The sequence below is a fragment of the Ambystoma mexicanum genome, chromosome 2p, assembly GCF_040938575.1.
Source record: "Ambystoma mexicanum isolate Mex_15411 chromosome 2p, UKY_AmexF1_1, whole genome shotgun sequence".
NCBI classification, from domain to species: Eukaryota; Metazoa; Chordata; class Amphibia; order Caudata; family Ambystomatidae; genus Ambystoma; species Ambystoma mexicanum.
This window is the reverse complement of record NC_090923.1, coordinates 228,182,793-228,196,607: the sequence shown is the minus strand read 5'-3', so window position 1 is coordinate 228,196,607 and position 13,815 is coordinate 228,182,793. Positions and strand designations below refer to the sequence as shown.

Sequence of the window (13,815 nt, the reverse complement as noted above, 5' to 3'; positions counted from 1 at the left end):
CCTCAAGATGCTTTTCAGCACTTAATGGCTAAGGTGGCCAATACTCTAGGGCTTTCAGCTGGGTCCAGATCCAAGTTTAGTGCAAACTATGCAATATCTTCGGTGATACCTCCAAAAAGGAGACACTGCTGCCCTTCAATGTGGCAGTGGATGCCCCGTGCTGGAATTGTGGGAAATACCTGCCTTTGTTCCAGCAGCGGAAAGGGAACTGGCTAAGAAGCACCATTTAGCCCCATCGGACCCGATGTTTCTCTCCACTCACACCATACCGGAGAGTTTAGTGATCCAGGCTGCCATGGCTAGCCTGAACACATCTAACTTTCCTTCCTTTCCATTTGACGGGCAAAGCAAGTGGTTTGACACCTGGGGTAAGAAGTTGTTGGCAACAGGCAGTCTTGCCCTGTGGGCCATGAATACCTCTTGCGCATTGGCTAAACTATCTGTCCTTAGTCACTGATGGCAAAGAGGCTGCCTGCCCGATGTTGCAATCAGGACTGTAAATTGCGTTTTTTGTTGGCAGGTCCATTGCCATGAGTATGGTGACAGATGACACTCTTGGCTGTGGACGTCGCGATTTGCAGCCAGTGTGCCAGCTAATCTGTTTGACATGCTTTTTGATGTAGCTAATGCTGATGATGCTGTGCAGAAGGTCCAGTCATCGAAGGCGATGGCTACGTCCTTGGGCCTTGCCGTGCAACATCCCTCCATGTTGGGGTGTTTTTTTTTTTGTCCCTCTCCAGCTTATGTCCCAAGAGGCTGTGGTCAGTCTGCCCAGGGAAGATTGCCAGGTAGGTGATTCCCAAGAGGTGGAGGTGTATCCGCGGCCACTTTCCCCTCCCCTCTTCAGAGTGCTAAACCTCAGTGACCGGCTATGCCACTAAACTCCGGTGGGGCAGCGGCTTGCCATGTTCAGCCCGAATGGTCCAGTACCACATTCGATGTTTGAGCCTTGCAGGTCATCCAACAGAGGTATTTACTCCTGTTCCTACAGCGCCTACCATACCACGGCACTCAAGCTACCCTCATTGTCTCTGGACCCTATCCTCCTGTAGGGGGTCAGTCGGCTTCTTTCAAAAGTGCGATAGTGTTGGTAGCCTGCTCTGGACGAGTTATTGAGTGGTACCTAACCTATTTTCTGGTGCTGGAAAAGGACAGAGGCTTGCATCGCATTCTGGGTCTGTGGCTGCTGAACTTGTTCTTGCGCACGGACAAGTGCAAGATAGCTACACTGGCTCAGATTCTGCAAGCCCTCGATCTGCAGGACTGGTTGGTATTGCAAGACCTTCAGGGTGCCACCTTCTTCATGCCAATTCATCAAAAGCACAGGAAGTAACTGAGGTTTGTGGTGGACCAACATCACTACCAGTTCAAATTCCTGCCGTTTGGTCTTTCTTCTGCTCCCATGATTTTCACCAAGCTGCTGGCAGTGGTGGCAGCTCGCCTCAGGAGGGAATTCATGCCTTTCCATTCCTGGATGACTGTCTTGCCTGAGTCCGGTCCCCAAATCATGTGGCAGAGTATCTTCTCCGCACATGCACACTATTCCAAAGCCTTGGCTTTTTGTCGTCTTAGTCCCTCCGATTTATTAGAAAGGTTTTGGACACTCGCCTCGGCATGGCTTTCCCGCCTGATTACCGACTGGCAAACATCTTTGAGAGGGTCAATCTCTTCCAATCCCAGGAACAAGTCTGGCCTTGGCTTTCTTGCGCCTTCTGGACCTCTTGGCCTCCTGCATCCTAGTGTTGGCGGCGGTGCATGCGTTTTCTTCAGTGGCTTCTCCGTTGCCAATGGTCAGTCTCGGGTCCACATGTTGCACCTTTTGCAGGCTCTGGACCAGGTGGCTCAGGATGTTGCATGGTGAGGCATACGAGACAACTTGCTGAGAGGTGTTTCGTCAACCTTGACCCCAGGTGACACTGGTCACGGACGCATCTCTGACTGTTTGGGATGCAGACCGACTGTGCAGACTGTGGTCTCCCTCAGAGTCTCAGGAACACATCAACCTGCTGGAGCTGAGGGCAAACAGTCTTGCCCTTGTCGCGTGCCTCCCCTCGGTCAACCCCTCTGTAAAATGCATGACTGTGCTGATCCTGAAACAGCACAGTGGCCTTGCCTTACCTCAACAAATGATGTGGTGTGGGATCCTTGCTCTATGCAGAGAAGTAATGTGACTGTGTTTCTGGGTACTGGAGAACAATGTCTCTGACAGCAGCTCATCTGGCTGGAAGAGAGAATGTAACAGCAAATTCCTTGAGCAGGCATACTTTGGCCTCCAACGAGCGACTGCTCTGCCAGGAAGCTCTGGAGATCTTCTCCTTTTGTGAGACTCCTCACATGGATCTCTTTGCTTTCCTGCCTATCCCTGTCATGCTGTCAGTTCTCAGAAATGTGTGCCTGGTTCGAACCATATTGATCCTGATTTCTCTGGACTAGGCCTGGAGAATGTGGTATCCAGAGTTGTTAGACATGACCATCTGCCCTCAATGGCACCTTCTAAGGAGAACTCTACTTGCTCTCCAAATAAGAGGCGCAATCCTCCACCCGAAACTCAGCAGCATGAACCTTCAATCGCAGGCTGAGATTTTAAGATGCAAGGAGTGGGGCTTGTTGACCTTTCTGCTAGGAAGCCCACTATGAAATCCATTTATGCATGCAGCTGTAATTTTTCGATTTGGTGCCGGGACAAGGATCTGGATCCTTCCTTTTTTCTGTCCTCTATCCCCTGTGTTGGATTTTCTGCTATCCTAGATTGTCACTGTGAAGTTCTACCTTGATGCTATTTCGGTTTTCAAGAGGTCTCCAGAACATGGCTAGTTTTTCACAATCCCCACAGTTATGCAGTTCCTGCGCAGTTTGTGTAACCAGTTTACTCCTTGCCAGTTTGTGGGATTTGAATTGAGTTTTTGCCTTGCTTATGGGTTCACAGTTTGAGCCCCTCCATTTCTGTTGTTGGGATGCACTTGCAGCTCCCATGTACCCCCAAACGATTTAAGTGTTTGGAAAATATATTACTGCACGAGAAACTGAATGCATGCGGTCGCAGGGTGTGAAACATGCAAATCAGCGGTAACTTGTGTCGTTTTTTTGTAGCAAGTTGTGGGACTATAGGAAGCCCCAGGTATAGGGTGTGTGTTATTAGAATGTAATAGCTGAGAGAAAATGATTAATAACGTAAGTCAGCCCTAGTCCCCGCTGTGGGAAATACTGAAGCACCGCCATATTACAGTGAGGCCTAGTCTGCTGCAGTGAAAGTAGTAGCACATCATGCCAATGAGTCCCGAATCACTTTTCCGTTACCCAGCAACGGAACCGTATGAAGAGGCCGTCAGGCCGGATAGATGAAACTGAGTTGTATAATGTTGCAGGCCTGCAAAACCAGAAAGGAATTTGAAGGGCCGGGCATGGGTAGAGCTGGGACCTCCCTAAAGGACATACCCATGGAAGCCGGGGCAGAGGTCTTGAGTTGCCAAAAGGCCCAGTCTAGCTTTAGGGCAATAGCGCCCCCAAGAATAATGGTCATCCCATTTGAACTGCCAGATGCCCACAAACAGAGCATCTAAATCTTTCACAATTCAGCTGATTAGTGTTGTCCTCGGGATGCCCAGATGAAGCTCCAGGGAGGGGCAGCTGGTAAGGGGGTGATCAAGGAGTGAGTATTCCCGTGATTGCTATTACAAGGGGTAAGAGGTGATGCCAACAAATTTAGTTTAGCAGGAGCGCCTGCATGTCTGGGCTCAAGAGAAGAACTTCTTTGTTCTAGAGGGCCAATTCAACCTCTGCAGTATCCACTAATCTCATCCGATGCACACCACGTGACTAGACCGATGGGGAGGGTAGCATTGTCAGAGGCCCTCCAATCATGTAACTAGAATACAAGGTGGCAGAGCAGAAGACTGTGTGTTGGGTGGGTGCAGATTAGATGCAGCCAATTGATCGAGATGCTATACGGGACTGGAAGGTTGTATATAGGTGGTAGCCAATGAGGCTGGAGAATGAATACTGTATACTGTGTGTCATGCGGGACGAGGATGTGCTTTATAATCTGTCGGCTTTGAATGACCCAGAAATCTCTGCAGCAGTTGGGTTCTATGGCACCCTCTGTCACCTTTTTATTTCCTTTTTGTATACAAAATAAGTATTTTCCTTGCAAAGAGGTGCAGTGAGCCTTTTTCCTCAGAAGATGTTTTTTTCTTGTGTCTGGTTGTCTGGAGGTCTGTCCTTGCACTGTTCTGTTGAATTACTCACCCTGAAGGTGATTTGTCTGGTTGCTATCACTTCCTTTAGGCGGGCGTGTGAGCTCCAGGCGTTGTCTGTTGCGTCTCTTTTGTTTTTTCCAAAGAGAAGATGACTTTGAGAGTGAAGCCCTCCATCCTGCTGAAAGTGATTTCCATCTCTCAAAAGATCTCTTTTGATTCGCCACACACTTCTAAGGCAGCGGAACGATTCCAACTGCTGGACCCGTTGTGAGCCCTTCGGATGACTAGCATTTCCTGGGGTATGCTGGGGCTCGTGCTTGTAGGGCTGTCACCAAACAGACCCTGTCAAGGTGGATCATTCTCTGCCTCAGTATACGCTGGCTGGCAAGGATATCAGAGTGTCTCGGGGGCATATTCTACCAGTAGTGGCAGGCACCTCTGCCCGTTAGAGGGGAGTCCCTGTCCTGGACATCTGCCAGGCTGCGACGTGGACATCTGCGTACACATTTGCTAAGCATTGGTGTTTGGATTCCTTTGTGGAACAGGATGCCTGTTTTGGTATGGCAGGCCTCCAAAGTTGTCTCGTCTTGATGGTTTCCCTGCTCCCTTCTTCCAGATTTATATACTACTTTTGCGTACTGCTTTTTGAGTCTGTTATAGATGAGGATTTAATCCATTAAAAGAGCAAATTACTTGCCTCTGGCTCTTTCTGATGGATGTTCCTCCGATTGATTCCTCCTCGCCCTCCCTGCATGTCCCTCTTTGGGTAACAAATACACCTTAGAGTCTGCTTCTGTCCCTTGGTGTCGGAATGCTGGGAAAAAGGGTGGAACTGAGGGCACAGTACCTCCATCTATATATATGGCCCTGGCGGCTGTGCTGTGCTGGGATAGGGATATCCTAGATTGAGAATCCACGCGAGTAACATCAAACAGAAATAATATTACCAAGTAATTTGTTCTACAGTTGTTCAGCGGGGTTACAGTCTACCTTTCAGTATGTGTCCTCTTGACCTCTTTACTTATGCCACCACCTTGCCTCTGGACTCCATCCTTGAAAGGTTCCATGTCATTTCATCGTGGGATGTTTTTTCGTGGGTTTTTTTTACAGCGTTTAATTTTTTTTTACAAAAAAACCCATCACATTTTTTTTACATTGATTTTTGGGGGGTTTCCACCCCCAACTGCCCCATTTTCTTTAATTTGTATGTATTCCCAAACACCCACACCCCACATATATAATTTACTAACCCCCCCTAAAAAATTCGATGGTGTTTTTCAGAAAACAATTTGCAGAAAAAAAAGTGAAAAAACATCCTGCGATTGAAGGAGGTCTAGTCCATCCGCTTCTCATGAAGAGCTCAATGGAGTTCAGAACGAGGCAATGTGTGGTACTTGACTTATTTCCTGGTTCCGAAGGAACACTGGAGCTTTCCCTAAATGCTCTATCAGAGGCTTCTGAATTTCCATGTTGATCTTGATAGCTCTGGACTGGGCCCAGAGAACATGCTACTTAAAGTTGCTAGACATGTCGTTGGCGCCTTCCAAGGAGAGTGGATCTACTCTCCTAGTTGGATGGTTGGGTCCAACACCCAGAACTTGACAGACTGAACCTTCATGCCTGGCTACTGAGAGACTCCCGATACAAGGAATATGACTAGTCTGACTACGTCCTAGCTGTGCTACCAGCTCTGAGGTCCGCATGCGGGTCTATTTATGCGAACAGATGACATCTTTTGGCTTCATGCCGGGAGCAGAGTCTGGAACCTTTATCTTGTCATTTATCTTCTGTTTTGAATGTTTTGCTATTTTTGCCCTGTTGTATACAGGTCACCACTAGCAAGTAGTGCCTACCCACTATTTTGGTTTTTGATACGTCCACAGAACAAAACTCGTTCTTTACAATCCTCAGTTATGCATTTCGTACAGGGTTTTCTCCATGCCAGTTTCCTCCACCAGGATGAGATTTGAATTTGGTTTAAACATCTCTCATGTGAGCTCCGCTTGATCCCCCTTCATTCTTGTTCTATTGGATTGCTCACCCTTTATTTGCCTTTCTGCTAAATGGGTGAACGCCAGGTGTTATCTGTTAGACCTCCCTATTTGATTTTCTCCTAAGAGAAGGTGACATTGAGTGAGACCCTCCTTTCTTCCAAAAGTGGTCTCAAGTTTTCATCTCTATCAAAAGATCGATCTTCTTGCATTTTTTCCTTTGCCCCATCCTCCAAGATAGAGACACAGTTCCCCTTGGCTGGTGCCGGTGTACATTCTCAGCTACTACATCTCTCGAACAATATACATATTTTTGTTTATGCTGGTGCATGTGCTGGCAGACCTGTGACTAAACACATCCGTTCACATCATTTTGTGATACAGGGAATCATCTTCTTTGATCTGGTTGGAAAGGATGTACCTGGAGGTCGTGGAGCTTATTCTACGACAAGAGTGGCTGCTAACTCTGCTGTGCAGAGAGGAGTCCCTGTCCTCGACATCTGCCAGTAAGCAAAGAGGTCTTCTCTGCGCATATTTTCAAAGAATGATGCCCATTTCTGCTGGGCGTCCACCCAGTGTTTTCTGATCTAGGTGGTAACCTTGCTCTCCTCCCTTCTCCAGATCCACTTACTGCTATGGGTATATTTTAAAAATGAGGCATACGTGCAAGGAAGAAATCCATTAGAACCAAAGTAACTATATTGTGTAGTCCAACATTCTTTTGGGTAATAATGTGTACTTTGCACATGAGTCGATTAACATGTCTGTGCTCATGCTTTGGTTACCATCAGCAACATTGATTTTTCAATGTGTGCTTCCTCGTCTCTCATGTTCGATGCTGATTCCGGATCATTAATGGTATTCTCGATGCTGAATGTAGGCTCATCCAGCTCCTCACATAATTCATATACTCAATCTGTTAATTTTGTTGGTGTCCTGCAGCACTTGGCAAAGTGTTGCTTCCGGTTGCATTTAATCCACATTGCTCTGTTGGCAGAAAACATTTCACTGCTCGCTAGATAAAACAATGTCACATTTCTGGTCTCATTTTCTGTTCTTGTTAGGTGTACTCATTTTTTGTTGCTGGAATGTTTGTTTCTTTTTCTTATTTCGTCTGTTCTGCACGATAGCACCTTGGAGACACTCTGGTGGCATTCCTTTTTCTTGTTCTCCGATAGTTCAAGTCCTTGAACACGTTGAGTTTTAAGCATTACTTTCTTGGCCACCTTCATTACCTCTTCCAGCAACGGGATTCCCTTTCAATACAATCCTTCCCTTACTTTCTCATCCCTGCACTCCATCATAAGTTAGTCTCTTAATCAGTTTATCTTGCCCAGTCCTAAATTCGCACATTGCTGCAAGACCCCTGGAGGCTATAATGTACTGTTGTGCAGACTCCCTATCTTCTTGTACTCTTTTTCCCAAAGTGATATTGTTCCAAAATCACACTAACTTGTTTCATAGTCCCGGTCTAACATCCCTATGCATTTCTCATACTCGTTTAGGCCATATAATTTGTCTTCATCAAGCACAGTTAGGTTCTCATATTGCACCTGCCCATAGTTCCCTAAGTACTGTATCAAAAGGGACTTCTTCCTATCTGCCGCATAGCTGTAACCTTGTATCACTTGCACATAGTGTTCAACACCTTTATTCCATCTTTTCCTTGGCACAGTAGGTTCCCCTTGTATTGGTGTTAAAATATTGGGTTGAGGTAATTCCTGCATTTTGTGAATCTGAACTGTGAGGCTAGTATCTTTTTTCATCTTTTTATCAATCTTGGTTTTCTTTTTCAACCTTGGAGTGCTTGTGTGTGCATAGTATGACCTGGACCACTTAACCATCTCAAACAGATTGTTATGGTTGTTTGCAACCATGGGACGCATGCGCTCTTTATCATGGTGCACAGCAAATGTAAACGTCCTTTCTTCTGCAGACACTCTTCACCAGCTGGCCCGCATCAGACAGTTTTGTTTGCTACTCAACAAAGGGACGCTCACCCATTTGTGCTCAATGAGCAGTGTGTGAAGAGTATGCGGCAGGCCTCTTTGCAGCGGACGGTTTGGTGCCATTAGTGCATGGCAAGCCCATTTGCAAGGCTTGGGGACACATGCTGCTCCCTTATCTCGCTTAAATTGGTACAGAGGTTTGCCTTGGTTTGTTTCTGACTTCGCCTCACCGTCGGGCAAAGGGCTTCTCTCCTGTCTTTCTCTCTCTTGTGTCTCTGTAAATGCAGCTCCCCTATGGACCAGACCCTCCCTGTCTCCAGCTCCAACATGCCGTCCTTGCGTTCTATAGAATGCCACAAAGTTGCCACCAGCCTGTAACGCGAAGCATGTTTAGAGTGGGTTAATAAACCCTGGGCCAACATAGGCACTTTTGTAGTACCCTTGCCAGCCATGCGGTCCACTTAAAGCACTACTAAAATACATTTGCAGTATTTAAGACGACCTCAGTAGACTCCATATCAGCAAATGTAAACCAGTATTTAGAAAAGCCAGCAGAAGGTCAAGGGGACTAAGTCTGCAAAAGATGTGCCAAAAACATGATTACCTTTTAGGCTGGGCCTTCACCTGCTCGTTCCCTCAATCACTGGACTTAGTGGGATAGTTTCTGACAAACTGATTTATCGCCATCTGGATCAGACAAGGAACATTTTGTTTATTTTATGGCGGCTAGGAAAAGTTCTTCTAGGAACCAGTTCTTTGGTAAATTGACCAGTATTTGCTTTTAGTGTTAAGGTGAGCAACTCGGTCACTATTCCTCTTCTTTGCATCATTTCCTTGCTTTTATGTCTGATTGTGCAGATTTGGCAAGAAGTAAGACTAATACCAGAACATACTATCAGACATAAGTATTTATAGATCCTAAATTTGCTTTCTATTAATTTCCTAATCCAAGACATAAAATGAGAATTGCATGGCCTATTGATTCTTTCATCAGCATGTTAGGTCCCAAGATGGGAGAGGAGTCTGACTATTCCATTAACTCTGATGCATAGACTAGACCAGCGCCAAGATGCCTTTGGGTGGTAGCTGCGCTATAGTAATTGCTAGTAACATAACAAGCCAAACCTATGTCTTCAACAGATATGTTTGTGGCGTAGAAGGCAGCATCTTGGGATGCTGTGCCTTCAGTTTGCGGATCAGCAAGTTTCAGACGTTGCCTTTCGAAGCGCCCTTAATTTTTCATAGGGAAAATGTGGTTCTCCTTATTGAATGTTATTTCCTTCCAAAATCGATATCTGAGAATTACATTTCCTGTTCTCCTCCACTTCCAAGCAATTCAATTTTTTCTTATGGCCTCTCCATACTCTTGACACTGAGCTCTCCACATTTTATTTTAATCCTACAAAGCAATTAGGTCCTCGGATCCAAGCCCGCAAAATAGGAAATCTGATTGCATTCTATAGGGCTGGCAGGATAGTTCAGGGGTAACATGTTTGTTTTGGAAGCAAGACAGTGCAGAGCAACACAGGTTCCAATCCGGGTACTGCGCTCAGAGACTGGTCTCCGGTATTAAGTGCATTATAAAAGATGAATTAGGCTGCTTTTCCCAGAAGCCCAGTGCACTAAAGGCTGTGTTAACTTGTGCGCAGCTCTGTGTTAGATTTCCATGTTAGCGGCATGGAGACGGTCGGTGGAGGCCGCTGGCGGGGGGTGAAGTTATGTGGTGGCAGCAGGGCTACTTTAGGGCGGGGGGGGCCTTGAGGCATACAGGGGAAAGGAGGAGAGTGGCAAAATGCAGACTTTAGGATCCAATGTTTGTCATGGCTTCCCACCTGGCTTCCCATGTCCTTTGAGAGATTTAGGTCCAGAACCATAACATTTCAATTTGAAACATTCTTTGACAAAGGTCTCTCATCCGGATGGACCCCACACCCATCTTATTCAAGCCAAAGCTGCATCAAAGGATTACATAGAATTGCCCCTCCTGGGGTGACCATGCAAATGTTTTACAAGCATCACGTTAGATTGTTCTAGATGTGTTGTGCGTTTTAGGTAAGTACTTCTTCACATTATTGGCTAAATGGTTGACCATGTTTTCATTTTTCATTGTTTCTAGTCTTTTGCCACTTGTTGTTTTGGGTGCTTTATCTCCTAGGAATCTAGAGGAAAGGAGACCGGGTCTAGAAGTAAGAACAGATTTCTTGATGCAGCGATTACTGGACACCTGGACCAGTGTCCTCTTATCGCCATAACAGAGGCTCGCCCTGTAATATGTCTGATACTTTGTGCTGTTAAAAGGACTGGCTTTTAGAGCCATCAGAATGTTGGTGAGGATCCCTAGCGTAGTGCATGCGTGCACACCTTCACTCTTCATTCAAAGAAATTAAAACGGCTGCGCTGCATCAAGCTGCCATCCTGAAAGCCTGAATGGTTCCCAAAGTGTGGCGGAAACTTGAAGGAACTAAGTGCTATGAATGTATTCAATCCTTGGGGTAACTTATTTTTTGCCCATCATCAGGCCCTTCTTGCTGTGCAACACCTAGCCTTTTCCATAATAACTATTAAAATAATAAAAATAAAGCAAAGTATCTTACTCAGCAGTTTATGGTAATACACCTTCAAATTTCTTTTTCTACTTTATTATGCACTGGGTATACAATACGTAAGAGAAACAAGAAATAAACATATTTACATTATATAGTGAAGCAATACATAGGATACATTTCTAACCTACAATCGGGAATCCCAAAGAGCCCTGGGTGTGAGACCTAGTAATTGTGTATGCAAGTAGCAAGGCACTGAGTAGTACCCTATAATAAATATCAATCAGGAGTAGCCTTAGCCAAGTATAAAGGACAGTCATGCCGTATGTCCTTTGGGCAAAGAGTCTCTGGTATTAATGCTATATAAAGCTCCTGTGTCATGTTAGCCAAGATCACCTCATATATGAGAGATATATATATCCTGCCCAATATGTCATCTAAAGCACACTTGACCTCACTCCAATATGTCTCTAGTTTGGGGCAGTCCCATAGATGTGTACTATGTCAGCAGCCAGGCTACAGCATCTGGGACATGTCTTTATTCCAGAGGAACCAAACATCGACAATGTGGCAGCAGTGTAAGTCTGTATATAATTTTAAAATGGATAAGGCGATATCTTGAATTCATTGATAGCCCTTTTATCAATGCACATGGCCGTGTCCACATTTCTTCTGAGATCTCAACTCCTAGATTAGTTGACCATTTCATTCTATTGTCCGGCCTATCGCAGCCTTATCATCGTTTGTGCTAGTTTATATAGAGTCAAAATGTTTTTCTTGCCCCCCACACCCCTTGTGATATGTACTGTAAACATGCATGTGTGCTAGGTTCAGAAGGGAACTGTGGCCAGTTCTCAGCAATAGCTGATCTAATACGAAAGCATTGCATTGTCTGTATTGGCGTTCCTTCAACGTAAGTTCACTGCATCGCATTCAACAAACTTTCCTGCAATAAACAGGTTTCCTATTACTTGAATCCCAGCCCGTCTCCATATTCTCTATACAAATTTGTCAGCAGTGGGTTTCACCACTGTCATACCCTAAAGCGGAAAATAGACAATGGACCTAGATATATGTGAGGCTAGAGGCAATACTTCCCCCACTTACAGAAACAATTTGTGTAATAGAAAAATATATATTTTTATTTATATTTATGCATATGTCATCTCAAATTCAAGTTCTTAAATCGGAACATATTTCCACAACAAAAATTCTTAGACATCAACATCTCTTCTTTCATACAACCATTCATACACTACATCAAATATGTGCTTTCAATAAAAAACAAAAAGTACGACATCTGTTCACACAAAAGAACATTAACAACAATCTTGTTTATATCACTGTTTCTTGTATCTAAATGCACATTCCAGTGTTCATAGAGTGGATTTTACTTACTCTCTGGGATCTACATATGTTTCGGTCGATCTAGGATCAACCTGGTTCCTCTTATTAATCCGACCTTCTTCAGGATCTAGGAACCACTCTTCGGGGCTCCTCATACAACAGGAAAATGATGTCTTCTGCGGAATAGTTCTAAAAGTAAATACATACAACCATCTATTAGACTCTAGCCTCGTCGTTTACAATCAACACAATTAACTGGTGTGTATCTTTCTTTACTGCAGACACCCATCTATACTCACCTCTAACTAAAGAATAGTGTCAGAGGGTAGTATTGAAGCTGGAAATCAATCATGCAGGGCATGGAAATCAATAACATACACCTGTAAATATAAAACAAAGGATATATAAATATCCTTATACTGTGCATATATGGCAGCCCAAAAGATCTGCACTTAAATGTGTATTCAATAGTCCCAATTCAATGGACCATCTCATCCAATGGACCTCAATATTAGAGGGGTATATACAGGTAGTTTCTTCACAGTCTGTACCCCCATCCGTTGTCACTATGGGAAATAGAATCGATGGGACACCAGTCAGTCTTCACACCCGATATATCTCACAGTTGCAGAACAAGAGCCCCTTTATAGATAAACAGAGTTACTCACCCCCTCTACTGGGATGCCGGGAATGGTGTGCATCTATTGGGATGCCTGGGATGGTGTGCACCCACAGGTAGTGCTGTCTCATACCCTAAAGTAGTACATTTCTTTCGTGTGGGTTTGGTACCCTCGTCGTCTTGTTCAGTCTGATCCAGGCATCCCTTGTTGCACCAACAGGGTCTAGAGCATGTGTGTTACAGTATGCGTTACCCACAAGTAACAGTAACGCAGGGGTGGGGGGAGTCTATCTGAAGTTGTTTCAGTCGTACATGTGGGATGTCCAACTCATCCTCTACACAGTATATTGAGTAATGTAGCGGTGCCACTATATAATAAGTTCAAAGTCCGGAGTTGCCAGGCCACCCCTCTCATATGGTTTAGTTAAACGTGCCCATTTCATGCGCACTGATCTCTCTGCTCATATGAATGATGAGCACAGTCCGACAAGTTCAGAGAAGAACGCTCTACCCGGCCCCATTGGAATATTATGACCGTAGTATAGCAGCTTGGGTAGGACAAACCTCTTTATCACAGCCAGTTTCCCGGCAAGAGACAAAGGAATATGACCCCATCTCTTCAATTTAGTCCTCTGATTAACCAAATAAGTGCCATAATTTAGCTCGTAATTCAAGGCTTCAGTTCAAGCCACTCTGATCCCCAAGTACCGAAAGTCAAGCGCTGCCAATGTAAGGCCGGCTGTTTGTCAGTTTACATGTGACCTCCGTCATAGGAAACCATTTGGATTCAGAGGAATTTAAGTATAAGCCAGAATGTCTGCCAAATTCCATTACTGCCTCCCTCTAGTGCCTTTGGTAAGTGGATCTCAGGGTCTCTGATGTACAGAAGTATGTCATCTGCATATAATGAGATGACTTTGGGCCTCTCTCCCAGGGGCAAGCCACCTACCCGGAACCAATCCCGAAACAGATCGGCCAATGGTTCGATCACCAGTGCAAACATCAAAAGCGATAATGGGCATCCCTGCCTTGTACCACCACACCACACCACACAACACTATAGTAGGGGAACACCTGACATTTGTACAAACACGAGTAAATGGTTGAGAATACAGCAAAGGTATACATATGATGAAATGGGGGCCAAATCCGTAGTCAAGTAACACTTGA

The 13,815-nt window shown here is 45.1% G+C and overlaps 1 protein-coding gene across 7 annotated transcripts in view; it reads left to right on the top strand.

Annotated features, from left to right (window-relative positions):
- The window catches only part of ITPR1 (inositol 1,4,5-trisphosphate receptor type 1), a 3,145,915-nt gene that overhangs the window by 1,516,003 nt on the left and 1,616,097 nt on the right, over positions 1–13,815 (top strand). The gene's annotated exons all lie outside the window — the stretch shown is intronic.